Below are 15,281 nucleotides of genomic sequence, written 5' to 3' on the forward strand. Positions count from 1 at the left end.
CCTTTGCCCGACAGTGTGTGTTTTTAAAGTAATTTCTCTAAAATATTTTCATATGGAATTGTGATATACTTTGTGGTATATTTCTTACCATGATCTAGACATTTGCATTACTAACTTTTTAGGTACAGAAAAATCTGTTATTCTGTGTAGTGAGGAAGAATAATTTCTCTTAATTTTGCATTTAGAATTATGTTCCAACAATGAAATATTGAATTAATTTAATTTTGAAGAGTCGTAATAATGTGACTTCTGTCTGAGGTTCTTAATAAGGCTTGTTCAGAGGCTTTGGAACATGGGATGTTTTATCCCCAACACTTCTATGTCAGTTACAAGTTTCAGAAAAGGTCCCCAGTTCATCAGAAAATTGTTTTCAAAGCTTTTGCTTGTAAAGCAAATTTAACTCTATACTCCTTGTTTTAATTAATTTGATGACCTAGAGAGGACCAATTTTAAGGAACAATGATCCATCACTATTGTCTGCGTTAACTATTAAAACTCAAATGACCCCCAACTCTAGGATTTGTGTATTCTTTTAAATGCTTATGTTTTTTCAAGCATGTGGAGCATCCTCAACCCGTATGTTAAAACTTGTAAGTACTTTGTTTATAGATGAGAAGATGAAAACTGGTAATGGTTTAAAGTTCTTTGTTATAAACATGTTGAACTTCAACCATAAACACCTGTCTCTGAAATCATGCTTATCTGGCCTCTGTTCTTCAGAGGATTCAAGGATTTGGTGGCACTTGCTTGTGTGACTGGCTTTGGCTATGATTGCCCTGGTCCTCATCAGTAAAACGAGTGGTTTGTGTCAGATGGGTGTTGTGAGCTCAGACAGGTCACCTGAGAGTCATCTTAGTTCTGCGGAGTGCCATTGACCTTCAACACATTTGTAACCTGGGCTCTGTATTTGGAAATTTTCCCTTGGCACTTTTGCATGGGAGATCGCCTTAAGGATGAAAACCGTAGTCTTTTTCTTTTCATATTTTCTTGGTTTTCTTCTTTTCATGCCAAATTCCACTATTTTCTTAGTAAAAGAGGCTTTTAGAATCATAGGATCGTACCTGGTATTCCTGCCTAAATGGTGATATTCATAGGTACTTTGATGCACTAGTTGGAAAATACGAACGTAGCATTGATTTACCTTAAAATGTGATTGCCTGTGGAGTTGGTAATTTCTCAGGTAGTTGCTTAATTCAGTTAAAGAATCACGGTTACTTTAGTTTTCAGAATGTATGAACACCAGACAAAACTCTGTGATATTCTCTGCCTCATAACTGCAAAATCTTTTGAAGTGCAATTTCTTGGCTGATTATGGCCTACATGTTAATTTTCTGCATTAAATAAAGCAGGGAAGGGGAGATCTTGTGGGATCTCAGATACTTGGTTTGCCACAACTTGCATATGATATCTCCTTTTTGAAAGTTCTGGTGACAGAAAATAGTGGTTTTGCAGAAGTCTGCTTTATTTTTATGTCTAAGATTTTCTCAATCTGAAATTACTATTGCATATATTATCTATTTTGTACAACACAAAAAATATGTCCATGTAGAAACTGTAGCTCACTGTGGAGATAATTGGAAAGGACATTTTGATTAAATGTCTGATTTTACTTGAAAACAAAAGCAAGAAATGAAAATTAAGAACAATGGAGAAATTTTAGTTTCTTTTAATTAACCATAACCTCAAATATTCAGCAGTTAAATCTTTGCTAGTTGGTTTCACAATGTTGTAGCCGGGTAGCCCTAGTCATCATGAGGAAAGCTACTGCAGTCCCTTTGGAAAGTGTACCATGGCAATACAGGCTAATTTTGGTTTTATTAATGTGCGAGATGGAGGAGAAATTAAAAGATTGTTTTTTTCAGCTTGGTAGGTGGGAGTAATAAGGAGTTGTTGGAATGTCTGGACAATGAAGAGTGTGTGTGTGCGTGTGTGTGTCTACACACGTATTTAGACAATGTGAAATGTTGTCTTTCGGAGTTTAAATTGTCTTTCAATGCTAGAATATATTTCCTATTCAACACTTACAGGCATGGTAAAGTGTTATGTGTTTTAAATCATCTAAGATGTAATGCGAGTTCCATTTTCCCTGTGGTTTTTTTCTTGGTATTTTGAAGTGATTGACCTTAACTATCTTGTAAGAATCAGCTCTTTTAGTGGTAATGGTCTGTACTGAGTACCAATAATGAGATAAACTTATGCAAGCTATCTTAAAAATTCTTTGACCATTAACATTTCTATTAAAAGAGAACTATAATCTCAATAGATATAATTAATAAGGCAATAGTCTACAGATATTCTTTTCTTGTCCTGCCTCGTCCAATATTTTGATGCCATTGATAAGAAGTTACTTTGAAAATACTGTAATATGGTAGTGTCAGATTTTTTTTTCTCTTAATTGTATAACGCTATTTGTAGTCACAGCCTTGCTTTGCTTTTCTGTATGTTAAGAATAACTTGTGTTTTAATGTGAACCCTTTTATACTAGTCATCATTGTAACATAATCTTTGCATATATTGGCTGAAAATTTTGCCTTAGTGTTATGCAATAAAATTGATTCCATGATTTTTCAAGGCTTTTGCTATATTGATGGTTACATTGAAGGGTTTACTTTATTATAAGTGCTCACATTGAAACATGAATGAATATTTAACATGGTTTTGATTAAAAAAATGACTGGCTCTTGTTCAAATTTATAAAAGCTGGACTTCAAAATTCCTTTTAAATTTGGCATATTTAATTCATATTACAGTTAATATTACATTTCTAAAATTATAAAAGGATATTGAAATAATTTTTCATGTAAAGTTGACAATCCTGTTTTTTTTTTTTCATTAAATGCAAGGCAAAGAGTTGAAGTAAAACTTAGTGGCATTGAAGTTTTGGTCTGAGGGTTAGAAATCAGCTCTGAAGGTTGGCAGGTAGAGGAAGAAAGTGACTTTTATTGAGCCATGTTGGTTGTGATTTCATATAATTAAATGACTGGGGAAGGGAAAAGTATTTAAAACATGAGGAATCATCAAAAAGAAAATACCTCAAAGGCTAAAGTGAGAGTAAAGGCTAGAGTGACAGTTCTTAATATGTTGTTAAAATTGGTTTTAAGATTTAGGACATCTCTGTAAAATTAAGTTGTGTATTAGGGAGGTTAGTAAATCACATGTAATTGAAAAACATAATCTTGTTCAACACCAGCAAATTCAATGTTCTTCAAAATTTATGACATATTTTCTTTTTACTGCTGGGCAACAAACCAAATGTAGGAATAGATGTGGCTTTCAGGTGAATATATTAATATCATCAAATCAAGGAAACATAGCCTGCAAAATTTAATGAGGAGAACCAAGACTCTTTAAAGGCATATGTCGTGCAAGTTCTGTGGTTAGATTTGAAAATGATCAGATGGAGGCATTTGTAGTTGCTGGCTGTGCGATATTTTTTTCAATCTTTATTTGATTTATGTTGCTAAGTTTTGCAAGCAGGCAAAATTCTGAGACCAAACACTTATCAGTTTGATGGTACTCTTCTGCATTTCATAGCAAAATTATCATAGGTACAAATGCTATGCACAAAATGTTGTTGTTGAACTTGAAATAGACTGCGTTTGAAATAGACTGTTGATTGAACCTGGAATAGGCTGGACTCAGGATATTCCTGCATTCAAATGAGAAGTACCTCTTAAGTGAGAGGTTCCCAACACTTTACATGCTGTACGCAAATTTTGCAACAGAAACTTATTATAAATTCTCCTACATAAAGCAAAATAAACTTAACTTCCTTCACTGCCTGCAACCACAAGGTAAAGACATCTTTTCCTGATGATGCTCATATGTATGAGTGAAGATTTATTAGAGAAATTTGATTTAGGGATTTAGAACTGTAGACAAATCTAAACGTGCTAAATGTTTTAATGTATCGGGCAAATACCTAGCTTTTCTTTCTCTGTAGAAACTAACTGAATAACTGAAAACTAATGATTATACATGAACCGTAAAGAAGGTATTTACATTAATATTCTAAGAACCATACAATGGTAAAGCTTCACCATGGGCAAAGTCCAGAAATAGCTTTTGGTTTTCATCCATTCTTCTATTTCATTCACTCATTTCATTCATTCTTCACTTCTTCCTTCATTATAAACATGAATTTCAAGACAGTTTATAACATTTAAATTAATCATGGATACCTTTTCATAATGCAGGACGTTTCATTTGCTAGTATGTGATTGAAGGGAAAACTAACAATAGTGTTGCTGAATGCTCTCCAGATCATAATTAAGAAAAGTGATAGTTAGTAACCAAAGTCTTAATTGTTTACTTATAGGTAGAGAATACTACACATTTTGTTGTGGGTTCACGATAAATTGTGTGTCTACCTGCATCATGTAGGTGTATTGTACTTAGAGAAAACTAAAAAACTCAAACTTGAAGGGTGGTTTTAAATTGTCCCTCACAGGTAGTTGGAATGAATAGGAGAGGTAGATTTTAAAGTATTTTGAAGTGTTTTATGAGCATGTGGTTTATGACAGCTTATTTGGAAGTTCTGCTGGTTAAGTTTCACAAAACATCTTATGGAAGCATTGCTTTTAAAATAAATTATTGTAATAATTCATTGTATGTTTTAGAGAGCACCAAATCAGAATCAATTTTCACAGCTTATATATTTCATGGGTCTTAAAATTAATTACTGAAACTACTCACCCATTTTATTTTGCATTTTCCAGTCTGACCTTAGACCATAATTAAATCTTTCTTTCCACAATTTATGTGATTAACTCTTAGGGATTGCAGCAGTGTCAAATCACCGCATCCTGAATACAGAGGAAAATATTTTAAAGTATCTGTCAGTGCATAGATGAGGAAACGGTACATCTCTAAGCCTGTGTTTTGGATGCCATCGTGACACCCTGACAGTTTGTTGCCCCCAGGGACCTAGTTAAAAAGAGCCGGATCTCTGCAGACATGGTCATTGTTAACAGTTTTGCTTTAGTCAGGGCAGTCCTACAATATTGCTCTTCCCCTATATTTGAAATTCCAAGTCTGTCTTGGATGTTTGTTCAAAGAATAGTTTTAATGGGGAACTGTAAGGAAGTGGTTTTACTTTCTCTTTTAATAAACAACCCCCTCATAGGCCCTCCACAGGAACATGTAGATTATGTAGATATAAGCTTGGAAATATGGAGAGATCAGCAGGGTATATGAAGGTCTACCCTTCAAAGAAATTATGAATGTTATTCTCTTCATTCCTTAAACTGAAATATTCTTTAATTACTTCTATTTTAGAATTACAGTAGACTGGCCATTATCATCACAGTCTGATTTATAGGAAGACCGAAATTGAGAAACAATCTGGTGGTGAATGGATTTTACTACATAACCAACCTTTCTCATCCATTTAGAAAAATCTTCAGGTTTTTCATTTTTATTTTTAAGATGCAAGAGAGGTGGGAACACTTTCATATCTTAACAGCTTGTGTGCGGGCTGTTTTGGAGGATATTTTGGCAATGTCAAACAAGCAACATGCTTTAGTTACTGGAAAGTGTTAAGGGACTGGGGTAGTACATTGAAAAAATGGACTAACTTGATAAAACTAGGGCATCTGGCACATGAATAATGTTCTCGCATGTCAAAACATGCTATTGTGTCATATGTTTTGAATCAGCTGTTGTTTCTAATTCCTACCGAAGCCTTGGTTACTCTAAATTGAGAGGAAAAGCTTGTAGAGAAAGGGTTTCAGACATAACTGGACGAGTAATGATTTCAAAGAAAAGATGCTAAGGCTAAAGAGAGCACCCTAAGGTGAAAATAAATTAACAAAACTTCTTATGTAAAGACAGATAGCTTGAGACAGATTGGGTGGAGTGCCAGTGGTTACTTCATCTCAGATTTCTGAAAGAACTGGTAGCTGAAGCTGCAGGTCCAGCATTTCTAACAACGCAGTGAGAAGGGGCAGGAGGGAAAATGGAGTAATAAATACTAAGGGAGTTGTCTAAGTATTGGTCTAGGACCAATTTCACCAGCGTGAATCATTAGTGATTTTTGCTTAAAAAAAAAAAAAGGAAAGCAGATATGAGGAGGAGGAATAAACTGATGAAATATGCTGATGGCTCAAAGGTAAGCACCACTATCTCTCCAAAAAGAGATCAGGCTACTGTGTCGAATCATAGAATCATAGAATGGTTTGGGTCAGACGGGACCTTCAAAGATCATCTAATCCAACCCCCCTTGCCATGGGCAGGGACATCTTCCACTAGATCAGGTTGCTCAAAGCCCCATCCAACCTGACCTTGAACACCTCCAATGCCAGGACATCCACAGCGTCTGTGGGCAACCTGTTCCACTGTCTCACCACCCTCATTGTAAAGAATTTCTTCCTTATGTCTGATCTCAACCTACCCTATTTCAGTTTAAAACCCTTACCCCTTGTCCTGTCACTACAGGCCTTGGTAAAAAATCTCACTCTGTATTTCTTACAATCTTTCGATAATCTCAAAAACCAAAGTACCATAAATGAAGTGGCTGAAACGTAGTCCAGAGAAGAAGGTTATCTGTTGTGAGACTAGTTAACACAGAAATCTGCTAGAAGTTCAGCTGTCTGAAGTGATTGGAAAGGATTTAAGTGTTACTCTGAGCTACTGGTGTAATCCAGCTATGAAGAAAGGTGTATGTGACATTTGTAGAAGCCTCTAATGAAACCTCACATGGGAAACTTCTTCTGTAAGAAGAGCTCAGATCAAACCAGAATAGGAAAAAGTAAAGTTTTGGAGGTGATCAAGGAATGAAGACTTATTGTTGGTTTTATGCTATGGAGATACTACACTGAGTAAAATTAGATCGGTTCTCAAAAGTTGAGTAAATCTGACAGGTGAGTTCTGTGTTCACTACTTAGATGTCTAATACAGTCTTGCTTGCTTTGAACTGCATTTTCTCTGAGACCGATTTCTCTAATTTAGCAAAATCAAGAGTTGAATCCATCGGAGGATGAGGTCTCAAGGAGGGAAAAAACCTGCTGAAGTAGGGCAACTTTTGGCATAAGAGCATACTGAATAGAAACTATCTGTTAATAAATGCAGTCTAGATTTTTTCAAGACCATTAAGGTTTCCAACACAATGTTACAGGAGAAATACCGGCAGAAAAGAAAGTACCAAATAATGGTGTTTAATCGGATATGAAAAGGAGAAAAAGAAACAGGACATTGTGGTAGCAGGAAAATTAACTCATCCAAGCTTGATTCAGGCACATGTGCCTAATACATTTTGTTATGTTGACTAAGTGAGTGACTTTTTTTTCAATATTTCATTTACAAAACCACTGTATTGTTAAAGCAAAAATTAAAAAAAAAAAAAAAAAAAAAAAGAGCTATGCATAGTTTACTTCTTTATGGGAATATTGCTTACGACATTTCAGTTAAGCCATAACAGGTGATTGAGAAACACCATAATGATGATAAATTGTTACACAGTTACGCAAGATACTTAATTTTCTAGGTATTGTTAGAAGTAAATTGAATAATAGATTAATTGAACATCCAAATTAAAAAATGGAAAGCTATCGAAATAATTATGAAAATGGGTTACACTTTCAAAAAAAGGTGTGAAGATAATTGTAAGGAAAAAGATTGAAAAGACAAAAGAAGCTGTCTTGTAAAGCAGTTGGTGAAAAGTATCACTGAATCTGCAGAGAAATAGATTTCTATTACTTTGATGGACACAGAAGATACCATTTGAATAAAAATTTAGAAAAATATGATTCAGCTTGAGGACAATTAAAAAAAGAAAAAAGGAAAAAAGATCAGAAGATGTATGTATTAACAAGAGAGGCAAGAAAGGTGCTTTGATCAGGCAGGATTTTAATTACCCAGCAATTAAACGAATTGTACAGTTAAGCGTGTAGAGAATGAGAAATGGAAAATATGCTAATTGTAGTGGAGGAATATTCTGAATAGCCTATGTAGGACAGGTTCAACGTGTAATTGGTTTCGGGCAGTAAGCAAGAAGGGAGGCCTTATTCCAGAATGCATACGCTGAGCTTTCCTTATCTGGCTTCTGACATTTTCAGTTTTTGTTTTATTTCGCTTGAAAACATAATGCATATGCTTGGAACTGAATGCCATGAATGTTGTGAATGAAAGCAGTCTTTTTACTGACTACATTGTACTTTGGATCAGACTATTTTTTACTAATAAAGTGTGTCATTTGACTGGACTATTACATCTTCTCAGTAGAAGTGCAAATGTACTCTGTTGTAGTTTGAAGTTTTTACTTAATCAAGTCAAATGGAACGTTTTCCTCTCATTTTTGTATTTTACTAAATGCAAAATTTTCCAAGTATTTGCACGTGTTCTCCCTCCACCCCCACGTGTTTTGACTCATCGGTTAAGGCCAGCGTGACCTATGATCAGTAGAAGTTCTCCGGCAAACAGACGTTTTAAGGGGAGGGAAGTTGGTTTAATTTTCAGTGTTCATTCTGAAGTAGTCCTTTATTTCATCAAGGAAGCAGAAGTGAATTAATGACTGTGAAGAACATAAATCCTCCTCAGTAAGCCTTGTAATACTGAAATTAATAGCTTCCAACTGTCAAAACCTCAGCAGTATGAGCACAGACCAGAACAGACAGATTTGTGTGAGGAAATATAAGCTTTGACTGAAGTCCTCTCTCTTTCATGTTCTCTCCTATTCTTCTTTTTAGTCTCCCTCTCTCAAAATTGGCAGCTAATTGTCTATTTTTTAGCATATGAGATTTTTTTTGCCATCTTATTTTTCTTAATTTTGTGATTTTTCTTAGCCTGTTCCTTCTCCCCATTCTATCTTCGGTAAAACAATGTCAGAACTTGACTTGATTTTACTTTTGTTTTTATTTTGTATCCCAGACCTTTGTATTAAGCAATCGTAAAATATTTTTTGAAAAGCCAGGTTGTACAGTTTTAGGCCAGAAAGAACTTAATTTCATTTGATTGACTTGAATCATTAATTGATTTGATTTTACAAAAGAAGCCAGTCAAACAGAAAATCTTTCCTGAGCTGTGATTCTGTGTGCTCATTGATACTGTATACTCAGTAATGAACTTAGACTTTTAAGTTTAGTATCTGTTTCCTTATTAAGCAGAAGTTCAGGCTCACTTTAATAACATTTCTGATTACCTATGGATACATTAGAAAAAGTTAAAGAAGGAGAAGGGCTATTTTTTTTTGCATCTTAGGATATTGTCGTGGTTTAACCTCAGCCAGCAACTGAGCACCACACAGCCACTCACTCACTTCCCCCCACCCCAGTGGGATGGGGGAGAGAATTGGAAGAGCACAAGTGAGAAAACTCGTGGGTTGAGATAAGAACAGTTTAATAATTGAAATAAAATAAAATAAACTACTACTACTACTAGTAGTAGTAATAATAATAATAATAATAATGATAAAAATATACAAAGCAGGTGATGCATGATGCAATTGCTCACCAGCCGCTGACTGATGCCCAGCCAGTCCCCGAGCAGCGGTTGCTGCCCCTCAGCCAACTCCCCCCAGTTTATATACTGAGCATGATGACACATGGTATGGAATGTCCCTTTGGCCAGTTTGGGCCAGCTGTCCTGGCTGTGCCCCCTCCCAGCTTCTCGCTGGCAGGGCATGGGAAGCTGAAAAGTCCTTGACTAGTGTAAGCACTGCTTAGCAGCAACTAAAACATCGGTGTGTTATCACATTATTCTCCTACTAAACCCAAAATACAGCACTGTACCAGCTACTAGGAAGAAAATTAACTCTGTCCCAGCCGAAACCAGGACAGATATGAAAGAGGAGCTGAGCAAATGTTTTCTGTAGGATGACTTTGTACAAAAGGGCTTTCATCAAAAGATGCTCAAGTTCTTTTCTGTTACTCATTACATTTTGTATAGTATCATATAAAGTTGTTGCTCAATAATATCAGACATGTACAGAGCTGTTACAGAACCTTTATATCAAGGCCAGACACAAGAGATGAAATAAGGAAGAATCTTAATTAAAAATGTTATTAGTATATAGAAAGGGTAAAATGTCTCAGCAGTATCTGGAATGACACAGAGAGAAATAATTGGTTGCCTCATGTGAAAACTTCAGGAAAGAAAAAAAGGCAGTAGCAGCAATCCTCAATAATTAAAAGAAGTGTTAAGGGATTACTACATTTCTGTGCTTTGATAAACAGTCAACTGTCAGTTACCTGAGTGAATGATGGGGTTGAGTTGTTCAAGCTAAAGGAAAAGCCCAGGTATTAAAAGTGTTGGAGACCATAAATCAGAAACTTCAGAGCAGAAACGGGTGCCACCAGCCCCGAATGGTTCTGGTTGGAAGTCTTCCAACAGTGCTCCCAGCTGTGGGAGCGTTTAGTAAATTTGTTTTAGTGGGACGTGAAGGCTCAGAGTTGGTTACATGCTGCACCCAAGCTCCAGACTCCAGCTGGAGCACTGCTGAAAGGGGGGATCAGCAGCTCAGATCTGGCAGGACTTCTTGGCTTGGGCTTTGCCTTACTTGTAGCTGTTGTGGTTTAACCCCAGTCAGCAACTGAGCACCACACAGCCGCTCGCTCACCCTCCCCGACCCAGTGGGATGGGGGAGAGAATCGCAAGGGCAAAAGTGAGAAAACTTGTGGGTTGAGATAAAGACAGTTTAATACTTGAAATAAAATAGCAACAACAACAACAATAATAAATTGTAATGGAAAGTAAAACAATGAGGGGGGTCGGGTGAGGGGGAACAAAACCCAGGAAGGAAAGGAAAAAAAAAAACAAACCAAGAGGTGATGCAGTCACTCACCACCCGCCGACTGATGCCCAGCCAGTTCCCGAGCAGCGATCGCTGCCCTTCAGCCAGCTCCCCCCAGTTTCTGTACTGAGCATGACATCACATGGTATGGAATATCCCTTTGGCCAGTTTGGGTCAGCTGTCCTGGCTGTGCCCCCTCCCAGCTTCTTGTGCACCTCTTTGCTGGCAGAGCATGGGAAGCTGAAAAGTCCTTGACTTAGTATAAACACTGCTTAGCAACAATTAAAACATCAGTGTGTTATCAACTTTGTTCTCATCCTAAATCCAAAACACAGCACTGTACCAGCTACTAGGAGAAAATTAACTCTATCCCAGCCGAAACCAGGATAGTAGCTCAGACCAGTAGACTGGGTAAAACATGACTTTGCACCTATACGTTAGACCACTTTGATTCAAAGCCCTTGTTTCAAATGAGATATATTTGTCGCCCACTCATTCTGCCCAGAAATTTAGGCCCATGCATAAACTCTGTGAAATGGAAGCAGACCCTATGGGGACAGGTGTCCACACTGTGCTGCCTGGTGGGTTCCTTCATGGCATTTAACTCCCAGTAACTGCATCACCTCCTTACTATCACAGTTTTTCCCATATATGCTTCACTTCCAGACAGAAAACATGCAGGTTTCTCTCACTGATGAAATTGCCAAATAGTGGTAGTGAAACAAAGAAAATGAAAAATGAGTGAGAAACGTAATCTAAGTTTTGAGGTTTGGATGAAAATAAGATCAGTAAACAGCTGTCAGTTGGAGTGAACATCCTGAACTTCGCCTGTTAAAGAGGCAAAATGACCTCTTCTGGTTTCCTAGTGACTATAATTTTGTATAACTTGCTGGAGCAACCAGTGAGTTTCTGAACATCTGTTCCTAATGAAAGTATTAATCAGCAGTGTGCTCACTATTCGCTATTTATGAACTATTTTTCTTAAACAGGCTGTATTTGAAAGAAATTATTTCCGTTTATGGGTACTTAATAGATAGTGATTTGTATTGTCGGCATATTGTTTTAAATTAATCTCATAACATGAAAGATACATCTTTATGTTATTTAATTCAGAAGTAGATTACAGAAGGTGTCTCAATATAATTTTGTTTGGAGAGCCTTTTGTAAACTTATTGAGCTCAGTCTGAGAACCTTGCTGTGAATAGGAATTTCAAGATTAAATTTATTTGTGACTCATTTCCAGCCCTTTTGTTCTCATGTCAATATTGTTCTTTAGTTTAAATAGCTTTTCTCAGTCTCTGATGTTTGCCTTTTTTTACTCTCGCCCTTTCTTTTGTGCATTTCGAGACAGCAGTCAGGACTACCTCTCCTAGTCTCCTTGATAGCATAGTGGGGTTTTTTTCTTGCCCACCCCACAATTATCTCAGTAGCCTCTGCCTGCGTGCATTGTAAAGTTTTTTTTTCTTCTTAGATCTGGATTACAAGATTAGACCTTCAGTAGGATCATTCCTGACACAGATCCTTAATGATCTCTACCTTAATAAAGTAAATCTGTGCTTTCATTTTCAAGACTATCTATTGTCCTCTATTAATCACCAAAATTATAGTGAACATTTAGTATTTCACAAAACATGATGTAGGCTATTGAAACCAACATCGCCTCTCTCACAAACATTAGTTTGAAACTGGAATGATGGAGTAAATCCAGCTTATTAAACCTTCTGGCTCATTTCAAAGTTTATGTATTAAGACCAGTGTGAATTTTGTTGGTATCTGGCTACAACACAGTGGTTAGCAAGTTGCTGCTGTCTTTCTAGTGTAGCAGGATCTTTAATGTTTAAGGTGGATAATAACGTAATCACTCTGAGTAAACACAAAATAATTAAACCACCAAAACTTTCAGAAGTTAATTTTGATTACATTTCAAGTTTCAGCTACTCAACACCATGACCAACAGTGTAGTAAAGCAGTATCAGGCCTTATTTCTGTCAGAGATTAATACCATATTGTAAAGACGCATCTATAATATTGCAGATGGAGTACAGTTTGTCCATTGATGTGAAATTCCTCTGCTGTTAGGTTTTTTCATCACTTAAACTCTTTCTTAGCAAACAGCAAGGAAGATGCTCCACATAACTTTGGGAGTCATTTCTCCGAACAGCTGGAACGTTGTATTCGCCACGTCTGTGATATTCCCCTGGCTGTGCTGATGATGTTGCTATAGAAGATATTTTCTGAAGAAAAGGCTCCTTCCTGCTGTCATTTGCCCTGTTGCTCAGAAAACCGTCCATTTGTGGCTGTGAACCCTGCACCTGGGTAGCTCTCTAGGAAGAATTGGATTGATGCCTGCAGCTTGATCACTAAATGGTCAGATATGTAACAGCCTTTTTTCCTATTATCTAGGCTTGTATTCTGAGTGACAAAGTGACACTTGTCTATCCAGGTGACTTGTATTGTCCTTATGAATGTAGAATCAAAGATGTGTTTCTTGTAGTATCCGTTGGTGTTGCTAGCTGGAAATTCAACAATTGTTAGGAAACCCAGATATACAGATGAATTTCAAGTATAGGTTAGTTTTCATTACACAATAATTATGTTTTTTGCCACATGCACGTGCAAATTCTTGGAAATCAAAATGTATGGGGTGTCCATGCCCAGGTGTTGCCTCTGTGAGGAGAGGCCGGGGCTGCCCCATGCTGGACACAGCTGCTTCCAGCCGGTTCCAGCCGGCTCCAAGGGCCCCACCGCAGGACAGGGCTGAGCCCCTCGGCCAAGCTGGGAGCACCTGGGGGAAAAGAGGTGCCAGAAAGGGCAAAAGGCGGCACAGGCAGAGGAGGAGGAAGCCAAGGAGGGAGCAGCAGCAGAGGGACCCCGAGGCCGGAGGAGGAGGAGGAGGAGGGCGGGAGGTGCTGCAGGCCCAGAGCAGGGATCCCCTGCGGCCCTGGAGAGACCCCGCTGGAGCAGAGACCCACCCTGCAGCCCGGGGAGGGCCCCAGGCCGCAGCAGGGGGATATTTCCTGCAGGAGCCGCGGCCATGGAGAGCCCAGGCGGGAGCAGGTTGTCCCTGAAGGGCTGCAGCCCGGGGAAGGGCCCGCGCTGGAGCAGGGAGAGGTGTGAGGAGGGAGGAGCGGCCGAGAGGGGCTGTGATGGACTGACCGCAACCCTCATCCCTGCCCCCTGCGCCCCTCGTGGGGAGAGGAGTCGGGAGTGAAGGGGTGAAGCTGGGTATGGGAAAGGGGCAGGAAGGTGTTCTAAATTTTCACTTAGTTTCTTACCATCTAAATCTGTTTTAATTGGCAATAAGTTTTTAATTTTCCCCAAGTTGAGTCTGTTTTGCCTGTGACAGTGACTGGTAAGCGATCTCCTTGTCTTTATCTTGACCCATGAGCTTTTTTATCCTTTTTTCTTCCCCTGTCCTGTTTAAGATGGGGAGTGAGCAAGCAGCTGGGTGGGCACTTGGCAGCTGACCAAGGTCAACCCACCACAGATTGTTACTTCAATATCTGGTTATTCCCTTTCAATTATTGTCTTTTGGGGAGGTTGTAGTGCAGTCCATGCAGTTCCTTGGAGCCAGTAATACTCAGAAATCTCTGCAAAAGTAATAGGTACTACACAAAGGTAAAAAATATGCTAGAATGACACAAGGTAAGGAATGAAAGTGAGACAATACAGGATTGTTTGCTTGTGAGAAATTGTTTTGGCTTTCTAGCTGTCACAGTACATAGTTTTGGTACAGGAGGTCCATTCAGAAAGCTGTGCATAATTCAGTCAAGTAAAAATGAGCAGAGGCAAACAAGGACTGCGACATGTAGCGATACATGCCTGATAGGGGAGGCAGCTTGTAATAGAGGTTGGCGATGATAATCTGGAAGCTGTTTGTCAAAAGGCATGGTGGCAGACAATGAAATTCTTCTGTTATTTTGAGAGAGTGAAAAAACCCAACTACTTGATCATCATGCATAACTAACCTTCACAGGTTTCCTTTTTTTCTTGTAATAAATTGTTTCTTAGGCAATGTATTGTGTGAGGTTAAGAACAGTTCTGACATACTGTATAGCATCATTCTTAATCCTTCTTGTTCTCTTTTAAAGTATCTTTTGTATTGCATTGGTGCTGGCAACTTGGTAATGATCCAGTAGTGTTACCTAATTTAAGTAAAATACCACAGATGGCGTTTACCTCTATCTTTCATCTGGAGTTTCAGTCTGTGGAGCTGTTTGTTTGCCATACAGCATGCCATAATAATCAAACCTTTAGTCAAATTAAGTTGGATAGTTCGATGGTATGAACTCAGCAGAAAATTGTTACATGTCTAAATTTAAAGATGAAGGGACCAAAGCATTACAGAAAACCAGAGATTTCATTTAGCCCAGGAACTACATTTTATTCAGATCTTCTTGTCTGTAGATACTGACTAAAACGTTGCTCCTTTGGAATTTTGAAGCAGGTTGTCTGTGCCTTTAGTTATCTCACATTATAGCTTACTCTTCTAATTAGAAACTCACTGTATTCTGTATGGGATAGTGGATGTTTCTCAGTTGCACAGATTCCAAAT

The 15,281-nt window shown here is 37.9% G+C and overlaps 1 protein-coding gene across 3 annotated transcripts in view; it reads left to right on the forward strand.

Moving 5' to 3' along the window:
- Nucleotides 1-15,281, forward strand: part of TRAPPC9 (trafficking protein particle complex subunit 9) — a 549,779-nt gene that overhangs the window by 278,620 nt on the left and 255,878 nt on the right. The window lies entirely within an intron of this gene.

Source organism: Aptenodytes patagonicus, chromosome 2 (genome assembly GCF_965638725.1).
Source record: "Aptenodytes patagonicus chromosome 2, bAptPat1.pri.cur, whole genome shotgun sequence".
NCBI lineage: Eukaryota > Metazoa > Chordata > Aves > Sphenisciformes > Spheniscidae > Aptenodytes > Aptenodytes patagonicus.